This window comes from Ctenopharyngodon idella, chromosome 1 (assembly GCF_019924925.1).
Source record: "Ctenopharyngodon idella isolate HZGC_01 chromosome 1, HZGC01, whole genome shotgun sequence".
In the NCBI taxonomy this organism is placed as follows: Eukaryota; Metazoa; Chordata; class Actinopteri; order Cypriniformes; family Xenocyprididae; genus Ctenopharyngodon; species Ctenopharyngodon idella.
The window spans coordinates 26,549,699-26,567,368 of NC_067220.1; the positions used below are offsets into that span (position 1 = coordinate 26,549,699).

At 36.7% G+C, this 17,670-nt stretch overlaps 1 protein-coding gene across 4 annotated transcripts in view; it reads left to right on the forward strand.

The window, feature by feature from the left end:
- Window positions 1-339: 339 nt before the first annotated feature.
- The window catches only part of raph1b (Ras association (RalGDS/AF-6) and pleckstrin homology domains 1b), a 58,271-nt gene continuing 40,940 nt past the window's right edge, over window positions 340-17,670 (forward strand). For 2 of the 4 annotated variants that reach the window (XM_051887687.1, XM_051887695.1), the window contains exons 1-2: window positions 340-710; window positions 14,618-14,677. The gene's annotated coding sequence lies outside the window, so the exon portion shown is untranslated. The remainder of the gene's footprint in view (window positions 711-14,617; window positions 14,678-17,670) is intronic. The other 2 variants (XM_051887703.1, XM_051887708.1) reach the window with 1 other exon arrangement.

Below are 17,670 nucleotides of genomic sequence, written 5' to 3' on the forward strand. Positions count from 1 at the left end.
CTTCAGAAGACAGAGCTAATCCTCGGTGACTATCTAATAAAACATGGATTTTATTAGCCTATTCTAACCGTCTGTAGTCCAGTGCCATAATACATAGAGTACATGTGCTGCCCGTTGCAAGTGGTGCTCACTGCAGAGCCGAATGACGTCCAGCTCCCCCTCTCTAGACTTAATGGATAGAGCTTTTCAAATCCACCTCTGTTGACTTAATGGGTGGAGTTATGTTTAGCGATCCTAGGGTTATGGTATGGTTAGGGTGTGGTTGGACCGTCTAGCTCCACCCATTACGTCCAGCGAAGGGGACCTGGACGCCAAGTTCCACCCATTGGCTCTGCAGCGAGCAGCCTCTCGCCCATTGTGCTCTTGCACCAGTAGCGGCCTGCTGGTGTGCTCTTGGGAAGAGAGGGGCGATCCACGCACCTCCTTTTGATCGGCTGATTGGTCAAGCGCTGAATCTGGGCAGGACAGGAAACGGGACGCGAGGAACGCGCAGCAATCTCCGTTCTCCGGGAGAGAGAATGGGAGAGGAAACCGAAATGTGTCAATAGGAGACTGGAAGGATTGAATCGGGCGAATTAATAATTTGCCCTTTTGGTATATATACGGCGCTATTAACCACCAGGGACGTGGGATATTTACCTTAAGTACTCTTGTACATAATTGTCGGCTGTTTTTATTATATAGAAGAATTGCAGAGCTCTTCGCTGCTGGTAAGTGGCCACTATTATCTCACATTAGCTATGTCTGAGACTCTTAAAAACATAGGCTTTAACTTGTGTGGCGTTCTGTTAAAGTGGGTTTATATTAGGAAAGCGCTGGGAATCGCTAAGATCCCACTCCAAAGAAACTGGCTCAGTTATACTGTCTGCTGTTATTGTATGTCCTTATGAGAAAATTGCCTGGACAAAAAAAGGCATGGAGCGCTATAAAGAAAGGGATCGAATTCATCTTTGTCATTTGACAATGGGACAGTTCCCACGTGCACAAAAGCTCTCTATCATCAATCAATGAATTTCGCTGACCGGGTTGTAGTTAGTTTGCAGAACTGTGTAAGCTTGTGTGATTGTATGCATTTGGCTTCATATCCAGTTGAGTCAAAGAAAGCCTCTTGTAGTTCTGGGTGTGTGGCCGAGTATATCTGTGATCAGCAGATGGTCTGTTCAGTGTGTCATTTTGGTTATTTCATCGTGTTACATGTATTCACCAACAACACCGGAGAGTAAAAAGTCCGTCACGTGTTCTCATAAAACGCTGTACTGTATGTTGGCTTGATCCTGGGTGTGTTCAAAACATACGACCATAAATTTAATGCCCCCTTCACCCCACGTTGGTGAAGGGAGTTGTTTTTTTCCACGCACTGTAATTATGCTTCCATCTCTGCGCTTTAAAATGAATATCACTTGAAACATGTTGTAAGCTTGCTGGTCTCCACCCAGTCGAGCCCGAAGGCTAGCATGTAGTTCTGGATTTTGAACCGTACATTTAAATTCGATATTTAAAAAGGGTTCATAAATGAATGAAAGCAGTTTATTTAGTTTAGTGGGGGAAAGTGCAGTCTATGTAAATATTTCCGACATGTTTAACCGTTTTTTATTTGGTGTCGCGTGCGCTCTAGGCCATCGTGTCCAGTCTGTGTTCATTGTCCTGCTACAGTTACTCAGGACATATATGTTTTTGTCACACGTCCTTTTCCAACTGTTTTTCAACATCGTTCTTAATGTAATTCTTTATCCATAGCCATGAAGGGCCGTTTAATTGGGACTATGTTATGTCCATGTTCCTGTTAAAGAGGGAGTTAAGATAATTGATGTTTATCCTCAGAAGAATAATCTTGTTACTCCTGTCATTGAGAATTTGTTAAACAGGGATTGTCCCCTATTCACCTGGGTCATGAGATGAAGATCTTTGGGGACATTGTTTGAGATGTTATTGTTCACAGACCTGTCTCAATTTTTGTAGCCAACATTCAACATCTTTCATAGGGTAGAAGGTGGGATGTAGTCTTTGAATTGTTGACCTCAAGAAAATGAGTACTTCGTCAATGATTTCCCCATTTTCCTCAGTTCTTTGTTTACTGCCATGTAGAGAAGGGAAATGTATGGTCCTCTGGGCATGAGTGTGGACAGAGCAGTTTGAATGAAAAAACAGCTGTTGTTACTGCATCTCAGTGGGGCAAATATCGAAGTCCTATGTGTGTGATCTGTTTAACTAAACATGCATTTACAGTTAATGTCAAATTTGGGGGAGATAATCCAGCTATGCATGGTGCACTTTTACAGTAAATAATTTCCAGCCCCTTGCAGCTACATTTCTTTAAAAAAAAAAAAAAAAAAATTCTGCTATTGGACTTTTGCGTATATTGATTTTGATCTCTTAAGAAGTGTAAAATTTAGAAAATGGAGACTCTGAGTTGGATCCCAGATCTGCACTTTTTTTCAAGAGCTGGGGGCCACACAAAAGACTCAGATGTTAGTTGGTGTTATTTTACCAAAGCTCCCCCTCAGAAAAGGGGGCAAACCTTCAAAGAGAACTGTAACCCTCCGTGAAACAGTCACCAGGGAAAGTGAAACCAGATAGGTCCTAAGCAACTACAAGGAACCGAATTGGAGCACCTGGAGGCCAGCGAATGCCCTGCTGGTATAAATGCTTGGCACCAGGTGCACTTGGCCCTTGGCTTTCAGGCTTACCGGAGTCACACTCAGCTACTTCTGATTTCCCATAAGTAATTTGCCCAACTTTAACTCCCAAACAGAACTGATTAAGAAACTAAGGGAGACTGGTTTAGCAAAGAGTGCACAGAAAAACAGATTTCAATAAATAAAACATATTATTGTTTTCTTTTCCGTATTTAAAACAATATAATGTGAATTCACCTCATGTCTCTTTGGACAGAGTGTTTTTTAAAAGAACCTTTGTGTTGTGTGTGCCTGACTGTTATTTTTAAACCAAATTAATTTACCATCCTTAAACTTATAAATTAATTGCTTATTTTACAGTGTAATTGTGAATTAATTAGATTCAATCAGGCTTTATGTATTACTTTTATGTGCAGAGCAGATTAAGCTACACATTAGATTCATCCTCATTAATAGATTCGTTGTATCATTACCTAGAAATCATGGGATCAGTCCTAAATACATAGTTTTAACAAATGATCAAGGATAAAGCATGTGTAAAGAGGTTTAATGGTATAGTAAGTTACATTAACATTATGCATTTCAATAAAGCTGCTTTAAAATAATGTGTGTTGTGGATAGCATCATACGAATAAAATTTACTTGCAAGCGCATTTACATTAATTTTTAAAGTTAGATTTTGAGTCGAACTAAAACAATAACGGTCAGCCTCAGTGTTGTATTCAATTACACATTGTAATGTATATTTGGACAGACAGGTGAAGACTGTAGCTTGACAATGCAAAACCCCATGAGTTAGAATCTTTGTGATGATTCAAATGTTATTGAGGTGTCCACACACTGCCTGTCATTCTGGACCAAGTATTGACAAAGATACTGACTCCTCTGCTCTGACCACATTTCATTCCAGTGATTTTCCAAAAGAACTTGGGGACCATCTCATCTAATGGGGGAGATTTTTAGTGAGTTGCTCCATGAACATTGGAAAATTTCAACTAAGGCACTACTGTAATCACAAAAGGCTGGAGAATTCCACATGGATTGAATTGCACAGGTCAAAATTAAGTTTGTTTCTGAAGTTTAAAACAGCTTGCCAGAGCAAACTTTCCCTAAATGTTTGCTGCGACTGGTAAACATCTTTAAACTACCACTGGTCCATGGCAATTACGTATTAGGTTGGTGTCTTGATTGGAGTGCCGAATCACAGATCTTGAGCAAACATGTCCACGTCACTATGATCAAATGCTTTCTTAACTGCTGTTTTCTCACCACTGTCATTTTTGTTGTGTGTATTTTTATTTATTTTTTTTTATTGAGAGAAAAGCGCGCAGCACATATTTACATATTCACCTAAATGCCGCTCCCAGCAGTGTGGATGGTGTCAGGATGTTTGCTAACAGTATACCACTGCAAAGGTGTTTCTACTTTTCCCCCCTAAATGAAAATTGAAAAAGAACTTTACTAGGAGTATATCTAGGCCTTTAAAGATTATTTTGTCTTGTTTCGGCTAATTCATTGTTGATTCATTCAACTTGGTTTTCAGTGTGACTTTGGAGAAGCTTATTATTCTATATGACATATATACGCTGAAATACTAAAGAATGCTAATTTTGTTCCATAAAATAAGCTTCTCAAGACTTGAGAAACTGAAAATCTGAAAAAACTGTCTAATTTATCATGAGGTATTTGTCCAACCCATTTTGAAATTCATTAGTAAACTTGCTAGTCTGGCAAGAACAAATGAAGTGGCTCGTTTCCCAGATTCTGAACTTTCCTTCTTCCCTTCCATCTGTGTCCCAATGATGTTTGACCTCTCATGACATTAGTGATCTCACCATGACGACAGCTCTACTTCATCCAGCTGGAAAAGATATCACTGAGTCTTCTTCCCTTCCCTCAGAACAGAATTTTCTCATTCAGTATGCTTACATGAGAGAAAGAGACCAGAAGAAATTTACTGAATTAAAGAAGATTTAATTAAAGTAATAGAGCAAGACAAAGGGAAGAAGTAATGCATCAAATACAGCATCTCATTAGCTCATATGGCATGATGTCATTTATTTAAAAGGCTTAAACTGACCTGAAGTCAGCTGTAAATTCATGACTCTGCTCTGAGAGCGAATGAATGAGAGGAACGAGATGGGTCAGAGCATATCCGGTCACTGCTGTGTGAAATGTCAGCCCTCATGCAGTTATTTATTTGTTGCTAAATAGTTTATGTTTGCAATGTTATTGCTTATTTGTCCTCTGCACATTCTAATATGTTTAGGATATCATCTATTGAAAATACAGTTGCCATCTGAAAGCAGTGCTTTTATATGTTGCTTGGAAAATTTTAATTTGTAGGAAACAAAATGTTTAGAATGAAGATTCCAATTATTCAATAGGCCTATTATATAAACAGTATCTGCTTGTACAGTTTGACACTTTACTGATGTTTGTAAATTAGACATTTTTGTGCTGTTTTTAGTGCACTGGCACATGACTTGTTTTATAAGAAGTTATTCCATACACTAACTCTCTCTGCTCCATGGTACCAGCAGTCTATAGTATAATTTTAAGAACTCATTTCAATTGGTTAGCTAGCTATAAATGTAAGCTTAATCTGCAAACACTTATTTGGAATATGCAATTCATACACCTCTGATATTAATATCTTTACACCTTTGGCTGGAAGTTTCTAGGACAGTCTAATTTTTCCTTAGTCTCTACTTGATACTGAATGAGGCTGTAAGAGAACTGAATGTCTAATCCAGAATTTTAAACTATACTTTCAAGCTTTCTCATAAAAGTGGTATTTCATTGATTTTATGCATTACAGCATTTAAAACCTATCAAGCTCATACCTCACTGTGGGTACTGTGTAACATATGGAGCATGGAAAAGGGGTGAAGTGTGATCTTACAGCCATGTAGCTACATAAACAATCCAGGGTCATTCAGAATATTTGAGCTGGCAGAACACGTGGGCACTGACGGTTGAAGGTCCCTTTATTGTTTGCTGACTTTTCTGGCTGGGTTTGTGTGTCCCTGTAATGGAGGTAGAAATGTCCCCAGTCATCTAATCTCATTGGTTTCTTGGTTTTCCTCCAGATAAAATTGGTTTCACAGATAAAAACTACTTCTAGTCTAGACTTAAGCTAATTACACATAGTCCAAACCTAAGTATACTGCCATTTGTGGTTTCTATTGATTCACAATTGATTTTTGGGGGGTAGGACTAGATATAGCATGTGTTTAGAAACAGGCTCTATCAGAGAGGTTCAGATTTGAGTATGGGTGACAGATTGTGGATTTTTGGGAGGGCCTGACCTTATTAATAAAGTCTTTAACTCCATCCTCAATCCATCCTCAAAGGATATCAAAACAAACTGTTAGTGAGGGTCAAACAAGATTAACTGCAAAAGTTGCACAGTTTTTAATGTAAATAGACAGCAGTTTTACTGATGTTTAACTGATTTTTTTTTTTTTTTTTTTAAATAAATAATAAAAAAAAAGTCACCTGAGGGTATTTTAAATTTAGTTTTTTTTTTCTTGTAATAATCTTAAATGCCTTGTGTAGTTTTTATTTTGTTGATTTGTTGACATTTTGTTATTTAACTTTTTACTGTTCTTATCAGGAAGATACTTCTGAAGTCCTGCTGTTGTCGTTAAACAAAAATATTATATATATAGCATGTTTGTGAATGTGAGAAATCTTAGCACTCAATATGGCAGCTGTTGGACCAGAAATCCTGCTTTTTAGTTAAAAGAGTCTGTGATTTGTATAGTTAAAGGGATTGTTCACCCAAAAATAAAAAAAAAGTCTATCATTTACTCCCAGACATGTTGTTCCAAACCCATAAGACTTCCGTTCACCTTCAGAACATGAGGTTTAAATAAGGTCTGTTTTTGCTTGTCAGGCGAGCAAAGATGGGCTTCAAGTCTGTTAATCATAAAGTGATCGTGTCTCTTCAAGACTGCTTGATACATATACTTTTTGAAGTGTGAAAATTCTGGTTCTGTGGACTTTCAGTGGATTGACAAAAACAATGAGAAAATATTAAAAATATCTTCATTTGTTTTCTGAAGTCTTATGGGGTTGCAGCAACATTAGGGTGAGTTAAATGATGACAGAATTTTCATTTTTGGGTGAACCTTTGTTATCAGATTTTACCCCTCATTTGAAATATGTAATTATTAGATTTTGATAAACAGTTACATTGATTGTTACAGTTAGTTGCATTTATTCAGCAGTATCTGCACTGGGATGGTATTCAAGTTCGTGACGGCTCAGACAGGTTATGAGTCAAGGATTGGCATTGTCACTGTCACAGGCTCACTTTGTACACAAGTAGGTTTATGCCCCTTACATGGAATCAATTAAAGGTGAGTGGTTCTCAGTGTCTCTCACACACACACATTCTTGGTAGATTCCAAACCACTAGTCACTCTCTTGTTAATCTTTTGCCCATTATGGCCGTTTTATTGTGTGGCTGCTCCCAATTACACTCCCATGTGCCAGACAGGAAACTCTCAGGCCTGTTTCCAGGTCAGCATCACTGTTTGGCACTCTGCGGTTCTTTGTGGCCACCTGGGGTGTAACTAGGCCCTATTTAGGGGGGCTTCAGCAATTGTGTCTCTTCAGAAGACTTGGATTAAACCTCTTGGTTATTGTGGATTACATTTACGATGTGTTTATGAACTTTTTTTTAGCTACAAATTAGTGGAATGGGCTTTCAGTGGAGGGACAGAAATCTGACAGGTTTTATTAAAAGATGAATGAAAGGCTTGAGTATGATGGCAGAATTTTTATTTTTTGGTGAACTATCCCTTAAGGAAGCCCTGTATAATCAGACTGATTTTTGGATCATCTGACCCCGACTAAACATGATTTGTGTGAACAAAAGACATGTTTTTGTAGACAAAAACTAGACAAAACTTAATAAAATTAAAGAGAACAACAAAACTTAATAGAATGAGAGCAAATAATGCACCACTGAGAGCAATAATGCACCAAAATATGAAAATTAAATTTTTATAAATTAAAAAAAAACTAAATAAATTAGTCAACCTTACTAATCAACTACTAGGCAGTTGTTAGATGTGACCCATCCTTGGTTTACTCTGCAGTGTAGCTTTGGCTCACGCAATTTTCTGACTGGTTTTCCTCAAAGTTGTGCGCAGAGCAGTCCAAAGAGTAGTGGACTGACAGCAGCCAGTATCAAAATCTGGAAAGACTTAAGCAAAATTATGGCAAGCTGTCTTTTCTGACAGGTTCTTAAAAATGTATGGCGAGTGGTCATTGTGGAAGATCATGGAAGATTTCGTAGCTTTGGAGGAGCTGGAATGGGACCTCATCAAACCCCCCCTCACTGTGGGAATATTCCATCTGTTTAAATTCCCAAACCGTGTGTATGTACAGCATAGAGGATCTGTTTGTGGCTGTAGAGAAAACTTAGCAGTTAACAGTGTGTCTTTATGACACAATATTGAGAATTTATAGGCCCAGTTTCACAAACAGGGCTTAGATTAAGCCAGGATTTGGCCTTAGTTCAATTAGGACATTTAAGTGGCTTTTATAAATGTGCCTTAGAAAAAAACTTTACTGGTGTGCATCTTGAGACAAAACAATGGCACTGACATATTTTAAGATCCGTCAGCGTAAGTTACTTTCAGTTAAAACAGCTCAAACATGCATTTTAGTCTGGGACTAGGCTTAAGATTTGTCTGTAAAACCAGGGGTTGGAGAATTAATTTAATCCAGATCACAGTGCAAACTTAAAGGAGGCCACATGTTTATATAACATGCGTTAGATAGAGAGTGGGCCGGCTTCACACCTTTAATAGATTCTCATCCTTTGGTCTCCACAGTGTTGTTATAAATATCACTGTTATATATCAGATCAGTGGTGTCCCATTAAAGGATGGTCGGGAGATTATTCAGATCACTTAACTATTCTATCTAAGATATTTCTGTCAGCATAAGTGCCGTACAGTCAATGCTAATATCTTTTGCTGTTTCATGTTGACTTTGATCATTTGTATTGATTGTCCACATAAACCAGATGGTTTACAATGTTTAACAAGACTGTCTGAGGTCTTCTATTGTTAAATATTTAAAGTATTGTTAATATTTTTTTGTGCACTACTCCTGATAGCTCACATATTAGGAATGTTCTCATGCATACTCATGAAATATATGTGCTCTTCTATCTATAAATCTTTTATAAGATTGTATTCTCCATTTTGAACCTTTCTGCTGATTCATGTCTGCTGTGTGTGTGTGTGTGATATAGTCGAGGCTAGTTAATCAATAACCTAGCATTAGGACATCCCTGGAGAATATCGGAAAGAGAGAGATGTTCACTCTTTTACATTTAGCTCTCAAAAAGCCATTATGTTGTCTTAGTACCCGTTTTTCTCCATTTTCTCTCTGTTGAGGTCTGCTGATGGGACCTGACAAACTGTCAGCATTCAGTATTCAAACTTCGGGTTTGATATGGTAAATGTATGGTAAATTATTCTAATATGTTTAACACCATTACCACATTTATTTGCTATTACACTGTATAAAAAAAAAATTAAAAAAAAAAGTTTTCAAAGTTGTAATAAGATAAGATTATTGGAGTACGTTTTATAACAAAATACTAGGGCTGGGTATTGACACAATTTTCACGATTCGATTCGATTACTATTCACATGCTTTCGATTCGATTACGATTTCGATTCAATATCGTTTATTTTGGATGTAGTATTTCAGTTACAGTACATGGCAAATTTTCTAGAGGAGAAAATTCTCTCAACTAATGCTGTAAACTACACATGTAAGTCAGTTGGTACTACTATAATAATATTTAAGGTTAAATTAACTTATTTATATACAAACTGTCATTACTGATTTATTCAAACATGCATTAAATATTGAAGAACATTAAAAATTATATGTAACGGTGCATAGCTATATTTATCAGAATGTTGCTTTCTAGAGTACATTTTTCTAGTTGACTAATGAGTTTATGGTCACTGAATATGTTTTTCTGAGGTAAATGTGATGTTACGGGACATTGTTTACAAGCTGTTTTATTGACGTCTTTCGAGGTTGAAACACTGATAATACACGAGACATGATACGGATTTCGGTAAGTTGTACTGCATATTTTAACATACCTTCAGATGTTTAGTCATGTTTATTTCGCGCTATAACTGGTATTAAAGTGGAGGAGAGGATGTTCACATGCGCTCCGTGCTGCCGCTTCTCTTTAACTGAGGCGCTACATCGATCTGTCACGCCACATTAAACAGCACCAAAATGGTATTTATTTTTTGAATCTTATAATAAGATGGACGTCATTTGAAATCTGAGACTTTGTTTCATACCAAAAGTAACAAAGCACAAAGATTATTGTGATTTATTGGATGGGAGGCGCTACATATTCTGCTCATTCATCAACTGAAAACAGACTAGACTAATCGATTCTTGGGATTTAAGAATCGATATCGGTTCGTAAAAATGAGAATCGATTAAAATCGAGAAATCGATATTTTTTTTACCCAGCCCTACAAAATACTATTTCAGTCTTATTATTTCAGAATGTCACGTTTAATGCAGTGTGTTACATGCTGTTTTTCTGCAGTCACGCCATGTCATAATTGCCATAATCATGAGATGACAACCAGTGACATTCTACTCAGAGCTGTTCAAGTCCTCAGACTAGAAATTATGCGTTATATTATTATCACCAAAGATCAAGTGTATAATCACAATTAGTACTAGTGATGTGAAAAAATGGATAATTTTCCTGTCTTAGAACTTTAAATCTGATTCAGCAAAATCTTTATTCAAGCGAAGTATTTCCTTGATTTTGTTCATTTGAACAGAGTTAAACTACATTTTCAGTAGGCAAATTTCCCCAACACGTCTGTTTATACAAACTTTGAACATATTCTGAACTAGAAAATCATTATAATACCAGACAAAGACAAATTATGAAAAAACATGATTAATTTGCCACTCAACTATCTTCTTGTCTGGGTTATTCATTATTTTGTCATGAGCAGTACATTTGATGCAGTTTATGAATATTTTTTTTTTTTTTTTCTCTTCTTCTTCTGGACTAGAGACAAGTAGAACAGAGGAGCTTAATTTGTTAATGTGTTAACCTTGACTAACACACATTATTTTAATCTTTAATTGAGAGCTTGTGAGAATCTGTGCATCTGGGTCTACTTGCCTAGAGAGGGAAGAAAGAAATGCAATTTTGGGTTAGTTTGAGCTTATAATTTAACTGTAGCCTACCATTTAGCGTGGGACATGCAGTATCTGTTACAAGCTTCATTTTAATGTCGTGCAGTTCTATCCCCATGTGTGGACACTGTTTGGTCTGTCCACTCAGTAACAATAGCCAGTTCATGGTAAAATCTCACTGCTGGGGTTTTCCTCTGACATCACCTCTACTATTTTGGCTTCTGTTCTGTGGCACTTCACTCCCCATTTCCTGTTCGCACTGGAAGTCTCTGCATAGTCTTCCGTTGGGTTGTGCTTGTGCCCTGTGCATTAAATGCTGATGGACACACCTGGTTGTCATTTCTCTGTCTTTCTGTCACACAATATCTGTTATGTGTTATGACAGTGTATGACAGTCATATGTGAAACTCATCTGGATTTTGTTTTTGTGGTACTTTTCTTTCTTCATTATACTGATGGTCTTTTGTACTTACCAGCCTATTTTGTGTAAAAAGATGGTCGTAAAAAGATGGTTTTTAAACCTTTTCTTGATCTTCCAATAAATACATGTTTTTCATGTTGTGTAAGTGAAGATAAACTGAAAAACAGATGCATGGTGCTGCAGATTTGTTTTGAAAGTCATTTTCCTATCAAACAGGAACCCAGGCCATCTGACAGCTGGGTGATGATTTCATAGTTTGTTTTTTTTTTTGTTTTTTTTTTTTTTTTTTTTTTTTTTTTTTACTACTTGGTTGTGTTAAAGTCGCAGTAAAACAAAAATAGCAACATATCTTTTCTTTTGTATTATGACATACCCCTGACTGTAACAGATTATCGACAAAGAAAAAATGTAGGATGAGAACTTGTTTCTATTCATCGGTTGTTGATTGGATTTTGAGATGGGGGCATTGCTCTCAAAAGTGGGGGCAGATAAACACAAGCTTGCAGGGGTGGGGTTTAAAAAAAAAAAAATGATTGGAGAAGTCCTGCATGTGTTATCAGAGAGAAGTTGTTTTTACCAGAAGATCCAGTTATCACATTTTGATTAAACATTACAAGGTCAAACATGTTTTAAAAATAAAATATGAATAGATGAATTGTTCAAAATAAGATCTATAACATGTATTTAGAAAATAGATTGGTGAAAATAGATGAATAGGTGAATTTTTTTCATTTAAAGCCAGGGACACATTTAACGATTGTAAGGCCGATTATGAATGTAATTTGATACTTACGACTGATCATGCCCAAACGCGCCAAGTCAGAGCCAGTTACGTTCGGTCGGTGTTTACAGTCGGTGTTTAAATTCTGTGTGTAAGTATTTAAATCTGCTTCAGTCGAAGGAAACAGTCTTTGTGTGTTGAACTCAGTCTTAGAATGTTTTAGCTAGTCATTAAGGGAGAATTTTAAGATTTATTTTGTCCCAGTTCTAAGCTAACAAACACTCTCTCAAACACATATATCCAAGCACATACTGTGTCAGAATCTGTTTAGTTCATACAGCGTGCAGATAAGCTACAGCAGGAAAAATGGTCAGCAGCGTTGACACACTTTAACATGAACAAAAATAATGTTAGAGTACCAATATGTAAAATGTGTTCAGATGTAGAGAAGTTGCTCGTTGTGAAGAACTTTACTACGACTGGTTTCATTTATCACCTGAGAACACAACAGCCTGAACAACAGCAAAAAGAGAGTTTAGTTACAATGTTTCCCACATTTAATTACAGAAAATTGGTTTTCAGTTTTGGTTTTTGGCTAAAAGTTTCAGTTTTTCTGTTAAAAAAATAAAATAAAATAATAATAATTTTACTATCACTACTTTCTGAGACTTTCTAACAGAAAATAATCCTATTTTTGAAGTTGAAATAAGTAAATGTGACAGTGTTTCGGTTTTGGTTTTCAACTAAAGGTTTCAGTGTTTCTGGGGAAAATCAGTGTTTTGGTGTATCACTACTTTCTGAGAAAATAATCCTATTTTTGAAATTCAAAATGTCCATACAGGTGAACATGCAGTAAAATAAGTAAATGTGACAGTGTGTCAGCACACCGTGTGAGCCCTTCACATCACTATGAGCAAGTTGCTTTTCTTTTATTTAGAGATAAAATTGTATCTTTCCCATGTGTTTGACCAGTGTAGACTCTGAGAAGGCTTCTTACTGATTCTGTTACCATGGTAACCAAAGTCACATGTGATAAGGGGATTTTTATAATGACTCACTATTCAAATACTCCCACTCCTTCCTCAGTTTTGAACAACTTCAACAACTAAAGACAATATTTAATCAGGGAGCTGTTTTTTTCAGCACTGTTGGTGGAATGTGGAGAGACTGTGTTCTTCCGTATGTCTAACACACATGAGTCACACCCCAAGTGTCTAAAGAAAGATCTAATGAGGGAGTCTTTTTCAGGGACACCACATGGTTTGCAGGTCGGTGAGCCACTGCTTTGTCATGCGGCACACACGCAGCGTCTCGTGCTGCCATGTGGACAGACGGTCGGCACAGTTGTGCCTCAGTGTGCAGCTGTGATCTTCTTTGGTCGGGACACACACCCCTTTTCATACTCTTCACTTTTGTCTCTCATCAGCTGAGATGTGTGTATGTCAAGGTTTTGAGGGCAAATAACAGGTTGTGTGTTATGACTTTCTTGAGCAAGACGAATGAGCACAACTGAGTTATCACACTTTTTGTAATTCAATTTGAAAGGGATTATATGGGTTATGACTCGTTGTCTGGGAAAATATTTGTTTGTTTAAAATGCCTGTTTGGTTTTAATTAAAGTAAACCTCTTTCTCTTTATCCCTTCTATGAAAGAAGCAGCATGTGGTGGTGGACTTTTGAAATGATGAGGCAAATCCCTGCTCTGGGTTTGAGGTTCTTTAGTCTAATTTAAATTCATGTTCTAGTTTCTTTTGATATGTACTCAATATCTGTGTTAATAGCTTTTGGTACACAGTTTACCTTTCAATTGGGAGTGTCAATAATAATATAATATTAACATTTATTAAAAAAAAACAGGTCACATCAATGTCCCGTTTTTTGTGAAGAAAAAAAAAAAAAAAATTGTGTAGCTTTTATAGTATTTGCTTTTTACAGTAATTATTTACTACTGGCTGTTGATTACCTGTTGTGTTCTAGTAGTTCTCAACCTTTTTGACTCTAAGGCCCCACATTGTTTGTGATTTACTGAATAAGAATTATAAATATAATATAAAATCAGGCTTCCTTCCAAGATCATGGGAATATCTTGATTTTTCTCACTCTGATTGTTTTGTGTTAAGTCAATTTTATTTATTTTTTTACCATTAATGTGGATTTGCTTATAGATTATGAACGTAATAGATGAGCATCATGACTTTGACAGGATAATGAGCCAATCACAGTGATATGGAGACACTGTCTCATCTTATGTAACTTTTCACTTCTATTTGCGCTTACTCCTCTTACATTCACACTGTTATTTAGCTGCCTTCTTCTGAAACTTCATCTACTGATGATTTTGGATAGTGTTGCTTGCTTTAGTAATAAAATGGGTGCTTTTACATTGTTCAATTTCACATATGATTTCTGCCCTGTCCAATTTTTTGGAGCAGGTTATAATGCAGTTTATCTAAGCTTTATTTGTGTGCAGTACAGTAGTCTTGCCCTGCTTTTAACACTCGGCATTTCAATAAATATAATGATATAGTAGTTGCATGTTACTTCTTAATCGCCAATGTTTACATGTTTTTATCTATACACAAGCTTATATTCCCTCTCTCCTTCCTTCTACAGGCCAATAAGTTAACCTATTGGGCACTTTGAACAGACTGAAAGGGCAACACTGTACCAAAGGTAGGCCACTCTTCTACATCCAGAAAATCACTGTCAAAGTATGGACCCCTTTTACGGACATTGTTTGGAACTGCTGGTGTGTAATTTGTGATGTACATATTTTGTCTGTGTTAAAGGAAAGGTGAATAATTTGGTTTTCACTAGCATGTCTTCTGTTTACATGCACAATAACAAATAATGTGAAATTCAAATAATGTTCTGAGGTGACTGAAATGTCTCGTTAAACATTTGCATGACAAATGTCTGCAGGAAGCTGGGTGCTTGTTTTTTTTTTTCTGCCACTTTTTTATCCCCAAGCTAACAGGAAAATTGGCTCGACAAAGACATCCATTGTGTACAGTACATGTCTTTTCAGAGGAAACATTGGAAGTACAGACATGTCTGAGAAGAAGAAACGATAGGAAGTGAGGTTGGAAAGAATGATGGAAGTTTAGGAGACAGAATTTAATGAAGGTTTAGCATTCTGACATCACAGCTGGATTTTTGAGAATAATGCCTGGAATGAGTGCAACCATTTGAAGCCTTGGAGGCTCTAGACAGCTCTGTGTTTAATATGGTGAACAAACTGGAATGTTTCTGGAAATTTGTTTGGAGTGTTGGTGTGTATGTTTGCAGTTACTGTAAAGATGTATTTTTCCCAGTTGCTGAAATTATACTATGCTGAATTCAAAAATTTTAAAATATATCTAAATAAGAAAAAAACTATATATATATATATATATATATATATATATATATATAGGATTTTTTTAGTTAATAATTGTATCAATTTATCAGTCCCAGATAGAATCAAAGATACAAAGAGTACATTTCTAAGAACTTGGCTGGTGTGTTTTAAACAATTTTTTTTTTTTTTTTTTTTCGTGGACATTCATATTTTTAATTGACCAAAATACTAATTTTAACACCTGAATGGTTACAGGTAGATGTGTAATACATCAAAGTATTACGCAAAGAAATGATCTCACAAAAAAAAAAAAAAAAAATCAGTATTCACTGTTTATTTCATGACTGAAATCTTCAGAGATCCGCCGATGACAGGCTGTGTATTTCATATTCCCTGTCTAAAGCTTACAACAAGTGTAAATGGCTTTTTTGGAGTTCAGACTAAAGAATATGTTTAAAAATAACCTAAAGTATGTCTAGTCTGACTCAGATGTTAAGACTCAGTGACATGAGGCTCTCAGGTGACCTGGCTGTGTTAAATCCACGTTCTCACTTGCTCCCTCACCTTTGGCGTCTAAATAAACTGGGTTGGCGTGTTTGGGATTATTATTGGTCACAAACAAGTACCTTCCTCCTGCTTCACTTGTACTTGCAGTGCATGGGCGCCTTCTTTTCAACACTGTAACCAAACCAGCTGCCATCTGAAGTCAAAGGTCATGGGCTGACGTCGGGTGCGACAATGTGCCGCCCAGCTCTCAGCAACACGTTTGTTTTTTTGGGGGGGATGGACGTGCCATTCTCAGCTGCCAGAGACAGGTCTGAGACTTCTGTTACGTCTGTGTTTCCACCCTGCCATGCAACAGGCCCTCACAGAGTTAGCAGCTGGCCAATGCCACACAGTCCAGCTGTACATAAAGTGCAAAAGAGGACAGATATATCAGATAGTCAAATGCTCCCCATTGTCTGTGGAGGCACTGTGGGAGAACATTGCACACAGACTGCAAGGTGTGCAATACTGGAAATAGGTGTCTGGAGTGCCATAGTCACAAACACAAAGTTTTTGGACAAATCAAATTCACTTGCTTTTCATTTTTCCCAAACATACAGAAATGGAATAAATAATGTACAAATATGCACAGTATTCACATAAAACATATGCTTTATATACACACAGTACACTGATGCAAAGTACTTAAGATGTTACAATTACAAGGTACTCGAAAGCAGTAGGCACTGTTTATACTTAAACAATTTTAATAGGATATTGTCGTTTGCTGATTGCTGCGATGATTCATGTGAGTGACATGTTGCTCAGCCCTTGCGCCAGTGTACACATCAAGGATGTGATGTTAGATAATGATAATGCGGTGATGGCAAATGTGGCTTTAGACTTATTGAGGACAAGGACAGTGAAGGTTTAGTCCAGACCTTTTTTGCATGTAACCATATTTTGATTAAATGCCCCAATGTACTTTAAGCAAAATTGAAGAACGAACATGTGTGACATCTTTTCTAACAAAATCTGGCCAAACCAAAAGTGTTTTTGGAGTTTGATTCAGTAGATCAAAACATCTTGCCAGTGTGAACTTTCCTTTGTGTCATCTGTTTAAGACCTTCAAACTGCCATTGGTGGATAATGTTTATGTATATAATAGGTGGATGTGCTCTGGATCCTTCATTGACATGAAAATCGTTGAAAATAGTTTTGCTAATTCAGTCTGTTGAGGTTAGACACGAGTTAAAGGGTTAGTTCACCCAAAAATGAAAATAATGTCATTATTTACTCACCCTCATGTCGTTCTACACCCGTAAGACCTTCGTTCATCTTCGGAACACAAATTAAGATATTTTGATTAAATCCGATGGCTCAGTGAGGCCTGCATTCACAGCAATGGTGCTTTCTCTCTCAAGATCCATAAATGTACTAAAAACATATTTAAAACAGTTCATGCAAGTTCAGTAGTTCTACCTTAATATTATAAAGCGACGAGAATACTTTTTGTTCTCCAAAAAAAACAAAATAATGACTTTTCAACAATATAGTGATGGGCCAATTTCAAAACACTGCTTCGGAGCTTTACGAATCAAATCAGTGATTCGGAGCGCCAAAGTCACGTGATTTCAGCAGTTTAGCCGTTTGATAAGAGATCCAAATCACTGATTCGATTCGTAAAGCTCCGAAGCAGTGTTTTGAAATGATCTGTGGGGTATTTTGAGCGAAAACTTCACATACACGCTCTGGAGACATCAGAGACTTATGTTTCATCTTGTAAAAAAAAGTGCATAATAGGTGCCCTTTAACTTTGTCTACAGTTAGCAGAATGTTT